This window comes from Vespula vulgaris, chromosome 9 (assembly GCF_905475345.1).
Source record: "Vespula vulgaris chromosome 9, iyVesVulg1.1, whole genome shotgun sequence".
Taxonomy (NCBI): domain Eukaryota; kingdom Metazoa; phylum Arthropoda; class Insecta; order Hymenoptera; family Vespidae; genus Vespula; species Vespula vulgaris.
The window spans coordinates 3,349,502-3,362,500 of NC_066594.1; the positions used below are offsets into that span (position 1 = coordinate 3,349,502).

A 12,999-nucleotide genomic window follows, 5' to 3' on the forward strand; every position below is an offset into this window, starting at 1 on the left:
TTGCCAACGCTTCCTCCCTTTTCTTCTCTTTGTCTACCGCGTTCCAGCTTTGCTCTCTCTCTCGTTCTCTTTCTCTCTTTCTCTCTCTTGCACTATTCACTCGGTCTCTTACTCACTCCCTCGCTTGCTCGCTCTCTTATTCACTCACACACGTACACATACATACACAAAGAGCTACGCGGACGCTTCTTCGCATAGCATATATATATATATATACATATATATATACACATACATATACGTACACAGCATGGATGCTTCTCTATGTGCTAGATCATATACATGCACAGTATACGTTTGTCTCTCTCGCACTATTGTAATAACGAATGATAAGCTCACCCCCTCTTTCTCTTTCCCTCTCTCGCTCTCTTCTCTCTCTCTCTCTTTCTCTCTCACGAGACTGGAAAGGGAGAGAGCATGGTGGAACCGAGTGCCGAATGTTACTGGGTATCGCGTGTATACGTAACTGTTTGTGTGAGATCCGGAGAAAGAGAAAGGTCCGAGAGGGAAGAGAGAGAGGCAGAGAGAAAGATAGAGTGAGGGAGTGAGAGAGAGAAGGAAGAGCGATAGAGGGAGGAGATGAGTCAAAGAGCTGGAGCCGGACAACGCAAGTCAAGCGGTAACGTGTAAGGAGAGACCTCGACGTGGGTGTAACCACTGGTGAACGTGTGAGTAGAGTGAGAAAGTGTGTGCGGACGTGCGTGTCTCATCATATTACACATTGCTCTTTCCCTCTCTCTTTCTCTCACTCTCTCTCACTCTCTCTCTCTCTCTCCCTCCCTCTCTCTTTATCTATCTACCTATTTATCTCTTCTCTCACTGCTTGTATTCGTCGAGGGCGCGAGGAGATGAATTCCTCATTCGGTTAAATGCTTGCCGAGCAGGGGTATGTTCTAAATCAGCTTGTTCTACCTGAAGCTCTGGGCCTTTTCGAAATTCCAATAGCCTTGTTCGTTTCTACTTCGCTAAACTTCTCCTAGCAAAACGGCGTAACTTTATACGAAACGGTTTAAGTATAGAACGATCATGAATGCAGGACATTTGTAACCGGAATCAAATAGGATCTTATCTGAAACAAGACGTTATACATCTACTCGTATCTAGATATTTATATATATGTATTTTGTAATAAGAAAAAGAAGAAGAAGAAAAAGAAAGAAGAATATGAAGTAATAGTATTTTCAAAGTCGATTCCTCGAAGGAAGATGACGGTGGAAATGGCACGTGTCTTGGCTACGACAATGTCTCTCTCTCTCTCTCTCTCTCTCTCTCGTTCTGTCTTTCTTTCTCTATTTTCAAGTGCCAATAATCCACGCGCCCGTCCATTTTCTTTCTATTTCGAGAAGACGAGCTTATATGTATTTCGTACGATTCTCGGGACGCCAAATCTGACATCTTTAATGACGTTTCGTTCGTTCTTGTCACGATATAATGGCGATATTTGTAATTAATGATAATTGACACTTTGATATCATTTTCTTTTTCAAGTTTCAAATACGTGGATGAAATATAGTTTTTCCTTCAATCTGACGAGATAAAGAGAGACAGAGAGAAAGCATCTTACCACCATATTAGCTTTGACGCGACCCTTCGTATATATGTACATAGACGTTGGTTATAGCATATTGTTAATAGCCTTTTGCTATTAAACCTCGATTTAGGAAGGTTTGCTTTCATTTAGGAAACGTCTACTTTCCTTTCCCCGAATATAACTCACTTCCCATTCTCGAGTACCACGGATTATAATACACTTTGGTTTTAGGAACTTTGAAACTTCTTCTCGGAGCTCTTTCCTTCCCGTTTATTATCCGTTTAAAGCTGATATTATAAAAGACTTATAATGAAATCTAAGAGTTCGTATTACAAATATAAAATGAATCTAACGCGTTTTTCCCTTTTTTTCCTTACTCTTTTTTCTCTCTTTTTTACTTCTTTTTTACTTCTTTTTCCTTCTTCCTTTCTCTCTTTTCTTTTTTCCTCTTTCTTTTTGTTTTATCCCCGAGATAAAAAAAAAGAAAAAGGAAAAGAAAATTTCTTTTCTCTTCAACAAGTTCGCTTTGACAAATGATTCCATGATCGATGATCACTCTCGTGATCGTAGTATCGTCGATAAGATACAACCTATTCGTTTAGTTGATTCACAACGATCGTTTCGTTTTGACGATTTAGATATAAAATCTCGCAATATGATAGATCGATAGCGGGAAATTTAAATGCGAATTGAATAGATCGAAACGCATCTCTTCTGAAACGATGAATAATAGGTCGCGTTGCACGCATTCGTGAAGAAAGCACGAACGTTATGTCACGTTATGTTTGCGTGTTGGTAGTCGAAACCTTAATCTCGCGCTACCTGTCGCTAGGTTTTATTCGTATCGCCGCATTGTTAACTGGTCTAACACGACGTAGATACTCCGTAACAATGGCCTTTTCCCGGAAACATTATTCGGCTTTTTGTTCTGTTAATTACAAAATCGATATAGTTTCGAATTCATACTATTAATCGTAATAGAGAGATCACCGTATCGAATATAAGCAGAAATAGACGTGGATTAAATACAAATTACCTCACTTTTCAATCGTTAATTATAATAAAGAAAGCGAGAGAGAGAGGGAGAGAGAGAGAGAGAAATTTATCAAATTTATAGAGAATATCAGATTTACATTCTAACATATTTTTATTTAGTTATATTTAGATGGATTTTCATTTTTATCTCACGATAAATCTTTCCACGGATGCGAATTAATAACATATTAAAATTATTATTATTATTATTATTATTATTATTATTATTATTACTATTACTATTATTATTATTATTATTATTATTAGATATTAAAAGAAGGAAATATATAATGAGGTTGAAGTAATGAGGTATGTTTCAATAGACTGAATAATTACGCTCGTACTATATTTTAATTCATAGAAATTATCAAACCCATAAAAAGTAATGATTACGCAAATTTCTCCGTTTACTATTAACTATTATACAGAAATCGTCGGATTAACAAAGTATCGTGTTAAACGAAAACTAGAGATAATAAATTACAAAATACACAATCCAATGAATAAAATGTTCTTCTTTACTTAACCTTTTTTTTTTTATTATTTTCGATTAAGTATCTGTTCGTCGAATTAACGGTTAAAAAGTTTCTTCGATTGAAAAGATACAGAAATCAAATCGATAAAATCTCGATTAAACGATGATAAAGATATAGAAATAAAGAAGAGAAAGATAAAAATGAAGAGAGAGTCACCGATGAAATATCGAGTTCGTTGAAAAGCAAAGAAGGATACCAGCGTTCGCACACGATGGGAGGGCACGTTGGAACAGGTCGCGGAGGTAAGTAAACGAGGGGGATGGAAAAAGTTTGTACGCGGATTAGCGCGGTCGATAGGTGTTGCTGAAGTCTGAGTTATCGTAAAACTAGTTTCTGAAGTACGTGCGGTAAAAGTAGGGACGCGCCACCCTTGTTCTCTTTCGTATATATCTACGAAGCTTCGAAGGATTTGGTGCTATTTCGGATCGTCCTTGTCCGTCTCGTTCGAGGGTTGGAGAAGGAAGGAAAGAAAGAAAGAAATAAAGAAAGAAAGAAAGAAAGAAAAAAAAGAAAGAAAAAAAAATACGGGAAATGATCAAGTATTAGATTATAAGAACGAAAGGGTGAGATAGTGGTAGCGATGAACGGAGAGATGGATGGATGGATGGATGGATGGATGGATGGATGGTGGGAAGAAGGAAGGGAAGCAAGGAAGGAAGGACGAGAAGATTGAGAGGAGAGGTTATGACGATAATCGGTTTTTATTTAACGACGGCCGAAGACGACGGATCGAAAGTTCGAACGAGCCGTTCGAACCGTTTTACGCGATAAGAGAACGAACAGCTAATCTATGCGAACGTGAGTGCGATGCGAATGTCCTCATTGACTTATTGTCATTCGACTGTCAGTGTCAGAGTTGCAATTGGCGAGAATATGGTTGTCGGACGCATGCAACGACCGAGCACGACAAAAGCAAATGCCCCTTCCTATGTCTCTCCCGCTCTTTCTCTCTCCCTCTCTCTTTCTCCCTCTCTCCCTCTTTGACTGTATATCTCACTCTATCTCTATCTATCTTTCTTCGTTCCTCCGGCTTCCTAGCCCGGTCTCTCCCCATTGTGTTTCTACCTCTCGTTCTCTCTCCTGGGCCCTTACCACAAGCCACAACCCACTATACTTTTGCACGAACACAAGCTCGTTCATTATCAACATGCAACGCGGTATAACCATATTTACATAGCTTGGTTGTCCACCCACATGCACGCACACACAAACACATATATATATATACATACGAATGCATACATACACACATATATATACGACGTTCACATATGTACGTACACACGTAGGTGTATATACACGAACAAGAGCGAGTCTCTACCGCGCAACGAGATTGCAAAGAAACGATTTGTGCAGAAACGAAATGCCATTTGTCGGTGTGCGCAAGGCGAGAGAGAACGGGGGAGAAGGAGATCACAGAGATGGGAGAATGCAAGAGAGAGAGAGAGAGAGAGAGAGAGAAAAGGAACGAGGAGGGAGGATCGTGCGAAAGCAACAGAGACGGAGTGAGCCATAAATGCAATTGGAAACCTTTAGCGGAAATATCATTGGAACATCCGGTACTCTCCGCGCGAGCACGCACGTACGCGCGCGCGCGAATAAAACTATATTATAATTGAATCTTCTTAAATCATCTAAGAGTAGTCGATACAACCGAGAAACTTCGGTACTATCTGTTTAAAAAAAAAAAAAAAGAAAAAGAAAGGAACAATAACTTTTGCATCCGTACGTAAGTACATGTATCTAACAGACACATACACAAATGTTTTTATTCGTCGGTGCTTAGCTAATGTAGAATAATATGTATATTCCAGGTTTTATCTTCCGACTCAGGTTGAAAATTGACTCCCATGCGAAATGATCCCTCATGCGTGTGTTCTTTCGTTCTCTTGTATGTATTTCTTTCGGAGAAGCTCTTAAATGACGAAAGGAAATACAAGTTGGGGAGCATTTTTTTTTCTTCCTCTAAAGATGATAACATTATTATCGATGTAATTAGACACTAGAAACTCAATGACTTGAAATTGGTTACATAATACCGATTGTTTTGCAGCAGCATTACTATCGATTCTTTCTTTTACTCTTTTCCTCTTTTTTCTTCTTCTTTCTACATTTCCCGTTTGTGCACATGGCTGCGTCTGTTGAGAAAGAGAAACAAAAATAAATAAAAAACAGAAAAGGAAGAAAAGAAGCAGAAGAAGAAGAAGAAAAATACACAAATCTGTTATGAATATAAATAAACGAATTTAATTTAATTTAATGAGGTTCAAAACGTTTTGATTTTGCACGGCAAAAGCAATTAACGTAGCTCCTTATCGCGAGACGAATTTTTCCCAAATTTTCGCTTATGTATACGTGCGAAATTTGAAAAAGAAATAAAAATAAAGGAAGAATTTTTACCATGAATAAAGTTAAATAAATTTGATGAGGATCGAAACGTTTTGATCTCCGCTGGTAAGCAATCTCTGCTATTTCTTATCGCGTGACGAATAACGAGCTTCGAACGGACAGAAGTCAAGTTCTTCCCTAACAATTTCGTTTGGCTATTACAGCGAATAAGGAATTACGGTTTAGAAGCACTGTCAAGAAAATCGATATCGTGTCGAGACTGGAAACGAGTCGTGCATGTCGTTCCTCGCATTCGCGTCCGTCCTACGCGTTTATTATACAACGATACGCGAAGAACGCGGTCAAATTTTACCGTTTTGATCTATTGCTTACACGATTGACTCCGATGGATTAACCAAAACTAACAAAATAGTTAACTAACAAGATGGATTTATTGATATAACTCGTTGCGTTTGATTTTTCTTTTCTTTCATTTTTTCTGTTTGTTCATCGTTTCAAATCGTTGCAAGTTATTTTTTGATAAAAATCCTAGAAAAGCGGAAAAAAACGAAGGATGTGATATTTACCTTTGAAGATTTTTTTCGATTTTTGTTTTTGTATCTGTTTTCTTTTCTTTTTTTTTTTTTAACACGTGCAAAACGACGAACTCCATGGAACAGTTTAAATTTAAGAAATTATTTGTAATCATTGATAGACAGATATCTTATGCAAGCCTTATAAGACTTTCAATCGTATCGGTAAACGTAAAAATATTTACAATGCCATGTAAATAATAATGTATAAATTATTTTAGAATATTATTTTAAAACGTTATTGTTGTTATAATATAAGAACAAACAGAACTAAATTACTTCAGTGTTAAGTCACTTAAAAAGTGAAAATAAAAGGAAAAGGAAAAGAAAAAGGGAGAGGTGATAACAAAAAATTTGCTACGTTTTCGAAGACAGAGATAGAGAGAGAAAGAATCGTATTATTTTAACAGAAGGTACGTAGAACGTATCTCTCGTGAGAATGATCTATCGTTGGCGTCGTAAAAAGACTATATAGTATATCCGTAGCGCGTTACCTCACTGAGCACGAAAGCCCTCCCCCCAAAAGACCGATGTAAAACACGCGAGCCATCTTGGATAATCATTCTTACGAAGAAACGAACGACCCTGTATTCTCGAGACTTCGTGGCCTTGTCAAAGATTCAAACTTAAACAAACTAAAAAATAAATAAATAAAAAAATAGATCTCTTACCTTAGGCATCGAGTACATGTACGCGTACAGAGATCGATCGATCCTTTCGATTGATTAATAAATCGATATTTTTTCAATTTCGATTGATTATTAAAAATATTTCCTATGTATTGAGTTAGGCTAACAGGTAATAAGGTAATTTTTAATATTTTATATTTAAATAAATAACAATGTATCGAGATAATTTCTATTACAAATTCCGACATTATTTATTAGTTGATCGAATATATATAAATAAGTAGGTAAGTAAGCACGCATGTATGTATATTATACGTATGTATACGTCTATGTATGGGAGACAGATCGACAATAAATCGGTGACCCGATATAAAGAGGAACGGAAAGTAGGTTAATGCGGCTTCGATCGCTTTTTAATGTCACGAGCAAGCGAATGTCGATTCGTTCGATGCAACATTTAAACTTTTGTTAGAAAGATTTTATTTGGGAAACAAAGGAAGACATACATCGAATGGATTATTATTAAGATATTAACCTATATTTTTTCAGAGTCTTTTAAGCTGAACATTTTCGTGATAATGATATCGATGATATAATATTTGTAACGATTTTTGATAAAATCGACGTAATTGACTATCTTTAGTAAGATAAATGTTTGTTTAACGCGTGCATATATTTAATAGGATAAATGAAGCTAAGCGTAAGAAATAAATTGCGTGCTTTTTATTGTTAGGAAAAAAAGGTGAGATTACGCCAGGATTCGAAATATGTTTGAAAATATGACGAAGCATATAGCTCAAAGGTTGAAAGGTCTTTCATACAAGCATATATACATAGTACTTTTTTCTCGTTGGGTAGAACCAGAAAAATAAGGTAAGACAAATCGAAAAGAAAACTTGACCGAGTAGAGAAAGAGAGAGAGAGAGAGAGAAGTAAGGAGAAAAACTGAGAGATGAGAGAGACACAGAGAAAACCACTTTACGTTGCATTTCTTGGTATACCATAGATAAATTTTGATGTCGACGAAATTTATCTTGTTTTCTGGTTTACAAAAAATTCGTATCATATGTAACATATATTATGGATATATAAATTTTTATTAATACCTTTATATTGCGTATAAATAAATAAATATATATATATATATATTTATATATATGTGCGTGTGTGTGCATGTATCTGTATATTATATTTAGTACGCTATTACATAGCCATATACGTAACACTGTGGTAGTTTTGTGCTTATTATTAATTAAGTACCTATAATTAGGTACAATTAAGTACATATACGTACATATTACGTAATATATATGCACATATATTACGTAAACAAATACGTAATACTATAATATAAATGCATAAAGAGAAGACATGTGAAATCATGACACCTACCGACAAGATATACTCAGCTGTTCAAAATCAACAATTCTAGACAAGAAAAATATTTTCCCACCAATTGAGTATTACATCCGGATCACATGATGTGTGAAGACGTGGCATGTGAGATCGTGCTACCTCCTCACCATTTATACTTACCTGTTAGGATTTTCAAATCCCGGGTAAGTAAACATTTTTCTTACAATTCCCTATTTGTACCCGGATCACATGATGGGTGAAGAGGTGGCACGTGAGATTGTGCCACTTCCTCACCATTTATACTAACCTGTTCGAATATTCAAATCCCGGGTAGGTAAAAATTTTTCTTACAATTCCCTATTTGTATCCGGTTCACATGATGGGTGAAGAGGTGGCATGTGAGATCGTGCTACCTCCTCACCATTTATACTTACCTGTTAGGATTGTCAAATCCCGGGTAGGTAAAAATTTTACTTGCAATTTCAGATTTGTATCCGGATCACATGATATGTGAAGAGGTGGCACATGAGATCGTGCTACCTCCTCACCATTTATACTTACCTGTTAGGATTGTCAAATCCCGGGTAGGTAAAAATTTTACTTGCAATTTCAGATTTGTATCCGGATCACATGATATGTGAAGAGGTGGCACATGAGATCGTGCTACCTCCTCACCATTTATACTTACCTGTTAGGATTTTCAAAACTCGGGTAAGTAAAAATTTTACTTGCAATTTCAGATTTGTATCTGGATCACATGATGGGTGAAGAGGTGGCACGTGAGATCGTGCCATCTCCTCATCATTTATACTTACCTGTTAGGATTGTCAAATCCCGGGTATGTAAAAATTTTTCTTACAATTCCCTATTTGTATCCGGTTCACATGATGGGTGAAGAGGTGGCATGTGAGATCGTGCCACCTCCTCACCATTTATACTTACCTGTTAGGATTTTCAAATCCCGGGTAAGTAAACATTTTTCTTACAATTCCCTATTTGTACCCGGATCACATGATATGTGAAGAGGTGGCACATGAGATCGTGCTACCTCCTCACCATTTATACTTACCTGTTAGGATTGTCAAATCCCGGGTAGGTAAAAATTTTACTTGCAATTTCAGATTTGTATCCGGATAACATGATATGTGAAGAGGTGGCACATGAGATCGTGCTACCTCCTCACCATTTATACTTACCTGTTAGGATTTTCAAAACTCGGGTAAGTAAAAATTTTACTTGCAATTTCAGATTTGTATCTGGATCACATGATATGTGAAGAGGTGGCACGTGAGATCGTGCTACCTCCTCACCATTTATACTTACCTGTTCGGATTTTCAAAGTCTGGATAGGTAAAAATTTTTCCCTCAAATCGAGATTTGTATCCGGACCACATGATGTGTGAAGTGGTGTCACGTATAATCGTATAAACATTTTCCTCTTCCATATTTCAGATTATTTATGGAGCAAAAATTTTTCTGGCGAATCGATTCTTTTATTTGATTTATCGCTGTTTGCCAAAGACTTGTTGCCGCGCAACGTTTGATCTCAAAGTATGACTTCAACATAAATTATTCCATTTATAGCAATTTTCTCTAATTACACTCGACATACATTATATATTACATAGTCAAAAATAATTTTGAAGGATATTTTATTGAAGCATTAAAGAAAATATATCGTTATTTCTATCAGGTTCACGTTATGACAAGTTCCTAACCATAATCGTTGGCGCATTCGATCGAACGGAAAGATTAATTGATTAATAACGCTCGATGTGGATTAGATCAAGCGTAAATTTCCTCTTTGAAATTCTCTGACTAGAGTCGAATAATTATATCTGTAGATGATAAACGAGGAAAGAGGAGCGGAATGATGTTTCTCTCTCATCAAAGTATTATTAAATATAAAACGCTAAGGAGCGAGGGAGAAAGAGTGTGTAGTGAGAATGAGAGTGGGAGAGAGAGAGAGAGAGAGAGGGAGAGAGGGAGAGAGAGATATCCACCAAAGTAAACTCGTTATCTTATTTGAAGTAAAAGGCGACGAAGTAAAGTTAGGATATATCTTCCGCCCCCTATCTCCAACCCCTCCCCGACCCCAATCCTCATCCCTCTTTGCGTATTTCCTTTCTCACTATCGAGAATGACGGCAGTAGTTCCTCCTCGTTTAACTACGACTTTGCGAAGAGAGACCTCCTTTTATTCCTCCAGCCCGAATTTCGTGTCGCATCTTTTCGTGCATTGTGGCCTTCCAGCTCGACCGCCCCTTCCACGTTACCCATTCTTCCTCTCCTTTCTCTCCTCTCTCTTTCTCCTCACTCTCTCTCTCTCTCTCTCTCTCTCTCTCTCTCTCTCACTCCCTCTCTTTTTCTCTCCTTCCTTCCCTATACACACAGTTACAAAAGTATACACCTATAAAAATACTTACACATATATATTCGTCCGTTATATACATACATTCGTCCGAGTCCACGAATACTTTTCCCCATCTATCAGCCATCTCGTTCTACCTCTGACCCACCTACCACCCACGCACTCTTTTCTGTACCCATTTTTATGCCGAGCCGTCCTCTCATTGTGCCAGCCGGCAGAATGTGCCACGAGAAAAAAGAAATGTAAGAAAAAGAAAAAGAAAGAGAAAAAGAAAAAGAAAAGGTATGGAAAGGAAAGGAAAGGAAAGGAATGGAAAGAAAAAGAAGAAGAAAAAGAATAAAACAAGAAATCTGAATACACCGCCTTCTCACTCGGCTCCCTTCCATTTCGATAATTGAAGATTCGTGACTTCGCGATGGTAATGCGCACAAAGCTGTCTCTCCATTTCCTCTCCCTCTCTTTCTCTCTCTTTTTCTCTCTTTCTTTTTATCTGTATTCTTTATTCTTCTCTTTCCACAAATTGTCGTTCCGTTAATTGCGCAATCGATTGTTGATCGATCGTTACGAATATAATCCGATATAATCCGAAGATTTTACGACCGGTAAGGCGTTCCAATTTCATAAACTCGTTTCTGCATTTTTACATTCGAATATGTATTTACGTATTGACACGTACTCACATAGGTATGTAATTAATGTGAACGGAATTAAGTATTATGAATAATCACGATATTTGAGAATTCTCTTAATGGGAGACTTAAAAAAATTATTAATATTAAACGCATCTGCTATTCTAAATTGCTTTCTTCTTTTTTTTTTTTTTCAATTAATTACTATGACGCAAAAATAAAATAATTTTCGCAGTTCTTTCTTTTTTTTTTTTTTTTTTTTTTTTATACAAACGTTTTTTTTCTTTTTAGTCTTTCTACCGAAAATATAAGATTTTCAGCTGACTAACGAGCTACCGAATGTATTGCGGTTCATCACGAAGGAGAGATTAAAAAAGAGAAAAAAGAAAAACAAGAAGAGGAAAAAGGAAAAGGATGGAAAAAAGGAAAGAAAAAAGAGGATAAAAATTTAGGAGACGAGAAATGAGAAAGTGCAGAGAAGATAAATAAAGCACAGAATTGTCATACACTCTGCGGTAGGAAATATAGTACGTGTACAACACTCTCCTATAAAGCTGTACCCCGAGAACATGGTTTCGATATAACATGGTAAAAAAAAAAAGGAAAGAAAAAAAAAATGAACAAAAAAATGAAGAGAGAAAGAGAGAGAGAGAGGAGAGAGTGAGAGAAAAAAAAATACTATAACACGATACTTCGAGAACACGGTTTTAATATAACACAGTAGAAAAAAATTGTACGTAAATGTGCCAATGCACGCATTATATCAAGCATCGTATAAAACAAAAAAAATCAATAACTATAATGCAATGATCGAGTGCGACGAGCAATGCTAAAGAGCATTTCTATATAAAATCACGAATAAGTTACCTTATCAGATAACTAAACTTCATAATCTCAAATCAAGTCTCGGAAGGGTAAGACGATAAATTTTGCTTAATCGTTTGCTTAATTACTATTACTATGTAATTTCTCATAATCAGATACATAAATTAACCGTGTCGTTGGAAGGGTTGTCTGAACAAGTAGATCTCTTTTCTTTCCTATTTTTCGTTCCTTAAGCCCATAACGTAATCTACAATTAGTTCGCAAAAAAAAAAAGAAAGAAAGAAAAAAAGGAGAAAGAAAAAGGAAATACTTTCGATAAAATTCTTTCGACGATTTAAACGATTGACTTATCACTTGGGTGATTATTACATTGTGATCATTCGACGTATCTTATTAATAATCTTCTGCTAGCTTCAACTATTACGAAATTGACGTCTTTTCTTTTTTATACACACTCTAATACCAATACGAACTTTTTTATACGAAGTCTTACAGATAATATATTCCGATGATTTTCCAATTCTTTCTTATAGTTGTTGTTTGAGTATCGTTTTATTTATTCGCCAAGTGATTTCGTTTTCAGATCTAACAGAGGCAGGTAGTGTCGCGTAGTTTTCGTGACTAACGAAATAAATCGATGGAAAGGGTACCGTAGAGTCGAATCTCGGAAACTCTTGTCTCTCTCTTTGTCTCTCTCTCTCTCTCTCTCTCTCTCTCTCTCTTTCTCTTTGTCCCTGGCGTCGTCGACAAGGGTGGAGAAGCAACTCGAACAAGCTTGACGTAAAAGCTCGTATCCGCGAAGGAGTGCGTCACTTCCGAGGCGTTAAAGCCGAGGGTGGAGTACCGACTTGACGAGTATCTCCTCCCTTTTCTACGTTCTGCCTTCTGCCTCGCTTCTTTTTTCTTTTTTCTTTTTTCTTTCTTTCTCTTTCTCTCTCTCTCTTTTTTCCCTTTGCCTCCTACATTCATATACTTTTCGTCTCCTACAATGCTCGTGCAGCTGTGGGAGAGGACGAAAGAGAGATATAATAGAATGAAAAAGAGAGGGGTGGGTGAGGGAGATATGTGTGTGTGTGTGTGTGTGTACTGTGTATATATATATATATATATATATATATATGACGATGACACGGCATCGATGTTAAATCGAACGAAGTGTCGTTTTTG

The 12,999-nt window shown here is 36.6% G+C and overlaps 1 long non-coding RNA gene across 1 annotated transcript; it reads left to right on the top strand.

Moving 5' to 3' along the window:
* The first annotated feature begins 339 nt into the window (after window positions 1-339).
* LOC127066306 (uncharacterized) lies at window positions 340-5,058 on the top strand. Its single transcript, XR_007782353.1, has 3 exons — window positions 340-668; window positions 4,392-4,831; window positions 4,917-5,058. It is a non-coding gene; the product is annotated as an uncharacterized LOC127066306 (long non-coding RNA).
* Window positions 5,059-12,999: the final 7,941 nt, after the last annotated feature.